Source organism: Mandrillus leucophaeus, unplaced genomic scaffold (assembly GCF_000951045.1).
Source record: "Mandrillus leucophaeus isolate KB7577 unplaced genomic scaffold, Mleu.le_1.0 Scaffold28, whole genome shotgun sequence".
Lineage (NCBI taxonomy): Eukaryota > Metazoa > Chordata > Mammalia > Primates > Cercopithecidae > Mandrillus > Mandrillus leucophaeus.
Window position 1 is genome coordinate 75,613 of NW_012102920.1, and position 8,365 is coordinate 83,977.

The 8,365-nt window shown below is 51.6% G+C and overlaps 1 long non-coding RNA gene across 1 annotated transcript; it reads right to left on the reverse strand.

Moving 5' to 3' along the window:
- Positions 1 to 1,281: 1,281 nt before the first annotated feature.
- On the reverse strand, positions 1,282 to 1,856 carry LOC105543231. The gene is made up of 2 exons (XR_001006595.1): positions 1,714 to 1,856; positions 1,282 to 1,394 (listed from the first exon to the last, which is right to left on the reverse strand). It is a non-coding gene; the product is annotated as an uncharacterized LOC105543231 (long non-coding RNA).
- Positions 1,857 to 8,365: the final 6,509 nt, after the last annotated feature.

Sequence of the window (8,365 nt, forward strand, 5' to 3'; positions counted from 1 at the left end):
TGAGCCACTGCACCCAGCCCAGGCTTTCTTTTTAATTACATCCCTACTACCTTCAGCTACGCAGAATTTCTGGGAAGAAACTCCCACAACCTCCCTGAAAGGGAGGACTGCACTTTGTTTTCATCTTTGCCTCTCTAGCCTCTAACACAATGGTTTCTCAAACAGGGGAGACTTCCCCCCACCCCAGGAGACATTTGGCAATGTCTGGAAATGTTTTTGGTTGTCATAGTTTCTGCTGGCATCTAGTAGGTGGAGGCCAGGGAGGCTGCTAAACAGCAAATTACCTGGTCCCAAAATGTCAGCAGGACCACAGTAGAGAAGCCCATCCTAACACAGTGTCTGATGCTGGTGCCCACTCAGGGCACGTTTGAGGAGGGAACGCAAGCCTTGAGTCACAGCTCCATGTATCTGCTGTTCCCATTGCCTGGAAGATCTTCCCCTCTTCCCTTCTACTTTAGCAAATTCTCTTTTCTCTTTTAAGACATAGACTCAGTATCACCTTCAGGGACAGCCCCTCTCTACACCAGAGCTTGGGATCCTCTCCAGGAAGCCCCCAGGGCTCCTAGGGCTCCATACCCATGGTGATGCCAGCACTTACCCCACAACACTTGCTGGCTGGGCTAGTGTTGGGCTATAGTCTGCTCCCCAGTGGCTCATGAAGCCCACAGGAGACACAAACGCCATCTTGTTTATTTCTGTTTTCCCAGAAGCTGGTGCAAGGCCTAGAGCCTAGTTGGTTCTGGATAAATGTTTGCTTTAGCTAGCAGGCTGGATGGGTGGATGAGTGATTGGATGGATGGATGGATATTTTGGTAAATGAATGGATAGATGAGTGAATGATGGATGGATGGATGGATGAGTGGATGGATGGATGAGTGGATGGATGGATGGATATTTTGGTAAATGAATGGATAGATGAGTGAATGATGGATGGACAGATGGATGAATTAATAGACATTTTGGTAAATAAATGAATGGATAGATGAGTGAATGGGTGGATGGAGGGATGGATGGGTGGGTAGATGGATGAATGGATGGATGGAGAAGTGGATGGATGGGTGGATATATTCGTAGATGATAGATAGATAAATAGATAGACAGATAGAGAGTCAGGAGACCTGACTACAGTATTTCATTTGCCACATCATATCCACTATATGACTCTTGAAAGGTCAAGTAGACTCTCTGGGATTTGCTTCCCCAGAGAGAATGCAATGATTTGAGAGAGCAATGGTTTGTTTTCAAACTGTGTTGTGAGGTTCTTAAGAATTACTGTTTTTTTTTAAGATATTTTTACTTCTCCAAATTTGTTATTTATCAGGAGTGATTGAAATAAAAAATATAATTTAGTCTCATCATCATCATCATGGAAATAGCTTTAAGAGAAAACTGGGCTAGGCGCAGTGGCTCAGTCCTGTAATCCCAGCACTTTGGGAGGCTGAGGAGGGCAGATCACTTGAGGTCAGGAGTTTGAGATCAGCCTGGCCAACATGGTGAAACCTCATCTCTACTAAAAATACAAATATTAGCTGGGTGTGGTTGTGGGCACCTGTAATCCCAGCTACTTGGGAGGCTGAAGCAGGAAAATCACTTGAATCCAGGAGGTGGATGTTGCAGTGGGCAAAGATCATGCCATTACACTCCAGCCTGGGCAACAGAGGGAGACTTCATCTCAAAAAAACAAAGAAAAAAGAGAGAGAGAGAGAAACTAGCCAGATGAATATTATTGCTTCCCATTTTCAACCAGTAAACAGTTGCCACTGATAAATTGACAGCCAGGACTCTGTCAAGAATGCTCAAGCAATGTTATGTAATACAACACATCTGTTCACAGGGGGAATAAATCCTAGGAAATATGGCCCTGGGGCTGCCATAGGGAATGTCTTGGATACCTAAGAGAATGGTTGCCAGATGAAAGATAGCTACATTTAGATTTCAGAAAAACAACACTAATCTTTTAGTTTACGTTTTAAATATTATATGAGGCATGCTTATACTAAAAAAAAAAAAAAAATGTGTTCCTTATCTGAAATTGAAATTTAACTGGGCATCCTGCAATTTTACTGCCTACATCTGATGATGCTACCTGAAATGGAGGGGAGGAGAAATTGAATGTTTCCATGTTTCTCTCATTTATATGGAGTTGGCCCTTTGTATCCGTGGGTTTTGTATCCATGGATTCAACCAACCGTGGACTAAAAATATTTCAAAAATAAAATAGATGGCTGCATCTGTTCTGAGCATGTACATACTTCTTTTCTTGTCATAATTCCCTAAACAGTATAACAACTATCTACATAGCATTTACATTGCATTCAATATTAGACGTGATCTGGAGAGGTGGTTTAAGGGTACAGGAAGACGGGCATGGGTGCTAGGCAAACACTACACCAGTTTCTGTCGGGGATGTGAGCATCCCTGGAGTTTGGTGTCTTTGGGGTTCCTGGAGCAAACCCCTCAGCAGTACTGAGGGACAGCTGTGCTGTGTAAGGTTCTGAGGCAAAATTTGAAACCTGCTGGCAGAAAGGATCTCCAGGTCCTTCGTAGCAGCCCTCCAGGACCTGTGAAGCTGGTGGAAGGAGCCCTTGACCCAGGTAGCATGGCAAGCCGCAGAGGTATTCTCAGACACTGGAGCCCACCCTACCCAGCCCTGCTCTATGCTGAGGCCTCCTCTTCCAGTCCCACCAAGTCTCCAGCTGGTTTCAAGGGCAGAGGAGGAACCTAGGTCTGGAGCTCCCGAGGACAATTCCAGGCCCTTTGGTCTGCAGCCCAGCTCTGCTTTGAGAGGACGGGTAGAGCAGTGGACTAAAAAGTCAACAGCAAGAAGCCATCACAAAGCCCTGTGTGTCTGTGAATTTTTACCCACCCTCAGGAAACCAACAACTAAAGGTTTGCAAAAATCACTGGCCTCTGAAAAGAGTTCCAGCTGGAAGGCCAAGCGGTGTCAGAAAACCTAAGCTTAGCAAGGTGGCTGCCTATGGGCACAGACAGGCCAGCGGGAAGCTGATTGGCCTCCTCAGTTATGGGAACAGAGGCCAGAAGGAGCTGCCAGCCTGGCTCCCCTCACCTGGTCCTCCATAGCCAGGTCCTCCCCAGCCCGGTTCCTCTGATCCTGGCTCCCCCAAGCCCGGCCCCCACCAGTCTGGCCCTCCCCAGCCCGGCTCCCCACAGCCAGGCCCTTCCCAGTTGGTCATCCCCATCTGAGGGCTCTGGGCTGACACCTGCCACCAATGTCCCCTCTAGCAGCCGCGGGATTTCTGAAACCAAAGCTCTGACAGATGCTCCCTTTGGCAGCTGTAAATACCTGCCGAAGCCCTGCTCTGTGACAGGGGCTGTGCTGTGAGGCACCCGCACCTGATCCCTGACCCCAGGGGAGTCTCAGCAGTACTTCAGGGTGAGCCAGAGCAGGAGTCAGCTTGAGAAAGCTTGGGAGGCTCTCCGGAGGAGGCGGCTTCTAAGCCGGGTCCTAAAAAAGGAGAATCCTGGCCAAGTGTTGGGAGAGATGGGGGCTACAGCAGGCAGCCCAGCGCCGGAGGAGGCCGGAAGCTCAGGAATGGAGAAGGATGCTCCAATCTGCAGATGGCCTGGGCGGTGGGGGGTGAGGGAGGAAGAGGAGGTGGCAATGACCCCTTTTTCCTGACTTACGGGGCTCGGTGGGTGGGAGCTGTGGGCTGGATTGCAGCAGTCTGGGGAGTACGGCGCTCGGAGAAATATTCCAAATGCAGTGAGTTCAGTGCCCTCACAGCCTCCTGAAGGGCCTGCCCAGAGAGCGGAGGATGCTCCCCCACCCCTCCCAGGCGCACGGCCTGACCGCCCCCACCCCCGTTAGAATTGCATGGGGAGCTTTGGGGAAGCCCAGCCTCAGGCCTCACCTTCAGGGTCTGGGGCAGGAGCCAAGCATGGGTGGTTTTCACAGCTCTCCCCAGATTCCAACGTGCAGCCAGAGTGGGGAGCCTGAGGTAGGAGCCCATGCTGTGGCCCCGTGGGAACTGACCCACAGCCAGACAGATGCTCTGGGCTCAAACAGCCCAGCCCTTCTTCCTCAGGCCCACGGACAAATGATGAATGCTGTGTGTCTGTCTTCCTGGTTACGCCCCCAGGCAAGCTAGGGGAAGCCAACATGACCCTCACTCTGGGCAGCCCAAACCCAGATCCTCCCTGCCAGGGTCTGGGTCCCCGAGGCGCCTCCCTCCCAGCCCCCCAGCCCTGTTTCCCTCAGCTGCCACCAGCACTTAGGTTGAAGGCAGTTGTCACTCTCAGCGTGGGTTTCCCTCCACTGTCCCTATTCCGGGACTGAATGGTCTTTCTCTGCTGAGTTGGAGGTAATGGGAAGCAAGCCTGACATTGAAGGTCTGCTTGCCCTGAATAGATAAATCAAACCCGAATCCGGCCAGGGCTTTCGCTGTGCAGGTGTGGATAAGCACCCACAGTTAAGGTGGGATTCGCAGCACCAGACACGTTCTCCAAAAATAGACTTAATAACAGATGTGGTATGCAATTATTATTTTTCTTTGGGATCTTTAAAATTCCTTCTCACAGAGAGATATTTTTGCTTGGTCAAAAATACCCTCCAGGAGCCCAAAAACTCATTTGCATTATAGTGGAGATGTGGGCCTCGCAGCCTTGGCTGGCAGTGTGACCGGGGTGGGCTTCTGTGGGGTGGAGCCGCTGTGTGTGCTGGGGGCGCTGAGGGGCCGGGATGCAGGATCCAGGATCCAGGGAGCAGGGCCCCCCTCCACCTCTCTCCCCTCCCCCAGCCCAAAGGTGAGCAAGAACCCAGAACCCACAGGAAAACAAAGGAGCTAAAATCAGCCCTGGGGGTGCTGCCAAGAGCAGAGGAAAAGAACAAGAGGCGTTATCTTTGAGAAGGAGCTGGGTGACCTTTCAGCAGGTGTGCAGCTCAGCCGAGGCTCCTGGTGCTATGGGTTGAATAAAGGAATGAGGCAGTCCTATACTCCGATACTCCAGAATATGGCCTTATTTGGAAACAGGGTCTTTGCAGATGTAGTTAGTTCAGATGAAGTTATCCTGGAGTGGGTGGGCCCTAACCCCATGTCACTGGTGTTCCTATGAGGGGAGACACGCAGAGATACCCAGGAGAAGACGGTTCCATGACATCGGAGGCAGAGGTTGGCCCCAAATTGCCAGCAGCCACCAGGAGCTGGGAGAGGCAAGGGAGTGATCCTGCTCCAGATCCTCTAGAAAGAGCCCGCTCTGCTGCCTTTTGCTCTAGGCCTTCCGGCCTCCAGGACTGTGAGAAATGAGTACCTGCGGGTCAAGCCGTGGCCTGCGGGATTTGGCTCGGCAGGCCCAGGACACTGGCACACCCGGTCTCTCCACCTCGCGGCAAGGCTGGGCCTGCCCATCTCTGGCTGTACCCTGGGGGTGATTCACCGGCACCCCGTATTACCCATGCTGCTCTCCTCCTGACCAGAACGGTGGTCCCTGCCCTTCTGTCTCCTCTCAAGGGGAATCCAGGGCTTCCAGGAAGGAACGCCGCCGTCTCTAGCAGCCAAGAGAACTGGGCTCTGAGCCAGATTTCCCGCTTCCCAGCGCGGCAGGCCATCTGTGGCAAGTCCCCTAGACACTCAGTTGCAGCTCCTTCATCTGTAGAGTGGGGCCATGAGCACACAGGAATGTTGCAAGCTTGTGCAACCCATGGGCTGCAGGCAACGTGGCCCAGGACGGCTTTGAATGCCACCCAACACAAATTCATTAAACTTTCTCTTAAAACATGATGAGATTTATGTATGGGCCTTTTGTTTGTTTGTTTGTTTGTTTTTTTAAACTCGTCAGCTATCATTCGTGTTTGTTTCATGTCTATGTATTTTATGTGTGACCTAAGACAATTCTTTTTCTTCCAACATGGCCCAGGGAAGCCACAGACTGGATACCCCGGTTTAGAGGATGGAAGGCAACAGTGGGAGGGGCCTCTCCCACCTCCATGGCGAGGCACCCACCGACTCCACCTGGAGATGGAACCCTGCTTCCTGTTCCCCACGCCTGGGAGAAGCGAACACACAGGTGGGCGGGTCTGATAGAAAGCTGTTTCCACTCTGCCCTGTTTTAGCTAGTCCCCCATTGGGTCTGGTGTCCAAGCCCTGCCTCCAGAGTCCAGTCCCACTTCCTACCTCACTTGGAGAGAACGTGGGAGGGGCGCACTCCTTGAGAAGTGACAGGGCAGCTTGGGACCACTTCATCCTCGAGCACAGCTTGTACCAAAGCAGGGTGGGGGTGGGTGAGGGTGGGTGCTGAAGGCTAGGGCCCTGAGGGTCCAGCTCACTAAAGTGTGCCCACCTGTCTCCGGCACTGCCTCCACCTCTGAAAGCTTCCCTCCACGGACCAGTGTCATCTCGAAGAGGACCTGTGATTGCTTTATTTTGTTTAAATGCATTCTCTCCACCTGCCCTGTTCACAAATGCTAGTTGAGTGAGAAGAGACACGGGTTAGTAACACACAAGCCAGCCACCTCTTCCATGATCCTGGTTCTGTAGCAGGGGACTGGACAGGTCCTGGCTGCACTGAGCTACTTACTGGTAAAGAGGGCAGTGAAGCCTCTCAAGTGAAACCACTCAAGCCTCTGACTCAGGGTGGTACTAGAGGGGAAACCCAAGTCCAGTGGCAGCCCTGGCTTATTAGAGATGCACTCTTGGCCCTCACCCATGGAGGCAGAATCTGAGGGTGGGGCTGGCCTCTGCTCAGGAGCCCCTGGGTGCTTCTGACATTCGCTCCCAGGGATCCCCTGCCTGCCTTGTTTCACACCTTGTTTTGTGCACAAGGGGACCTCATGACACCACCCCTCCAGCTCTCAAAGGACGGTCCCCAGTGCAGCCCTGGAAGGTGGCTCAACAAAAAAGACCCCCATGAGGCCAGGCCTGGAGCTCCAGTGGCCCAGAGCACTGTGGGCTAAATGCAGATGTGATCACCTGAATGAAAGCTAGAAGAACAAAATCCACAAAACCAAGCCTTCCTGTAAGCCTCAACAGCCAACCGGATTGGCTGAATAGCAATTAGGAACTCAACCGACAGCTCACATCTGAGCCCAATCGGAACAATGCAGCTAAACAACAGTGGCCCAGTGAGCCCCTCCCCACCTGCCCAAAGATCCCAGAGATCAAGGGGTCCTCGCAGTCCCCAAGACCAAACCGTCTGCGCAAGCCACAGATGGATAAGTGGTACTATCTGCCCCACCCATAACTAGTTGGCAAGGTAGGAAGTCAGTTTAGATCTGGTGGTAATGGTGAAGTTTATGCCCTTGGAACCGTGGGGACCTGGGTTCAAATCCTGGCCCTGCTGCTCCTAGCTCTGTGAACTTGAGAAAGACAGTAGCCTGCGTTTCTTTGTCTGAAATGGGAATCTGGGAATGAGGAGAAGACAATGCCCCTCCACCCATTCATGTCAGCAAGGCCATCTGAGATAGGAAACAATACCTATCTCATCTGATCCTTGTCAGTAATTAAATAGTGCATGTGAAGTGTTTGGTGACAGCTCTGTCATGGCTCACCAAGCATCTTGGATTTTGAGTCAATGATCTCACTTCTTCCACCCAAGGAAGGTTCAGGACAGTTTCCACCCAAGCCTCCATCAGAACCTAAGCTTCATCTGCATCTCAAGATCAGCGCTGGCGAGCAATGGGTTTCTGACTCATTGGAGTAAATGGTCTACACGTCAGTAAATTAAATTTCAGATTCAAAGATAATCTAAGAATCAGAATTTCATGTTGCTAATGCAATGCCCTTTGATTCCCAGACCCAAAGGCTGGATAGCTGAATAGGAGTCCAGCTGTTGAAGCGGTGGGAGGGCCAGCAGGTCTGGGGAGCAGGGAGCGGGCAGATAGGAGAGGCACGCAGAGAGAGGTGGGCTGGGAGCAACCAGAGGGCCTCGGCCCATGCAGGGCATCTTCAGTAGCCTTGCTCTTCTCAGATCCTGTGTGTGGGGCTTGGGGAGGAGCCAGGTATCTGCAAAGTCCCTGTAGACCTGTCACCAGCATCTCCTATCATCAGCATCTTGTATGACCAGGTACGTTGGTCACAACCAGAAAAGCAACATTGCTGCAATGCTATTGTTGATTAAACTTCAGACCTGACTCAGATTTCACTAATCTTTCTTCTGAGGTCCCTTTTCTGTCCAGGACACTATAGGACATCTCGGCTTCCTCCTGGCTGTGGTGATTTCTCAGCTTTTCCCCATCTGTGATGACCTAGATGGTTTTGAGGGGCACTGCTCAGGTGTTTTTTTTTTTTTTTTTTTTTGGTTTCTTTCTTTTTTTTTGAGACAGAGTCTCACTCTGCTGCCCAGGCTGGAGTGCAGTGGTGCAATCTCTGCTCACTACAACCTCTACCTCCTGGGTTCTCCTGCCTCGGCC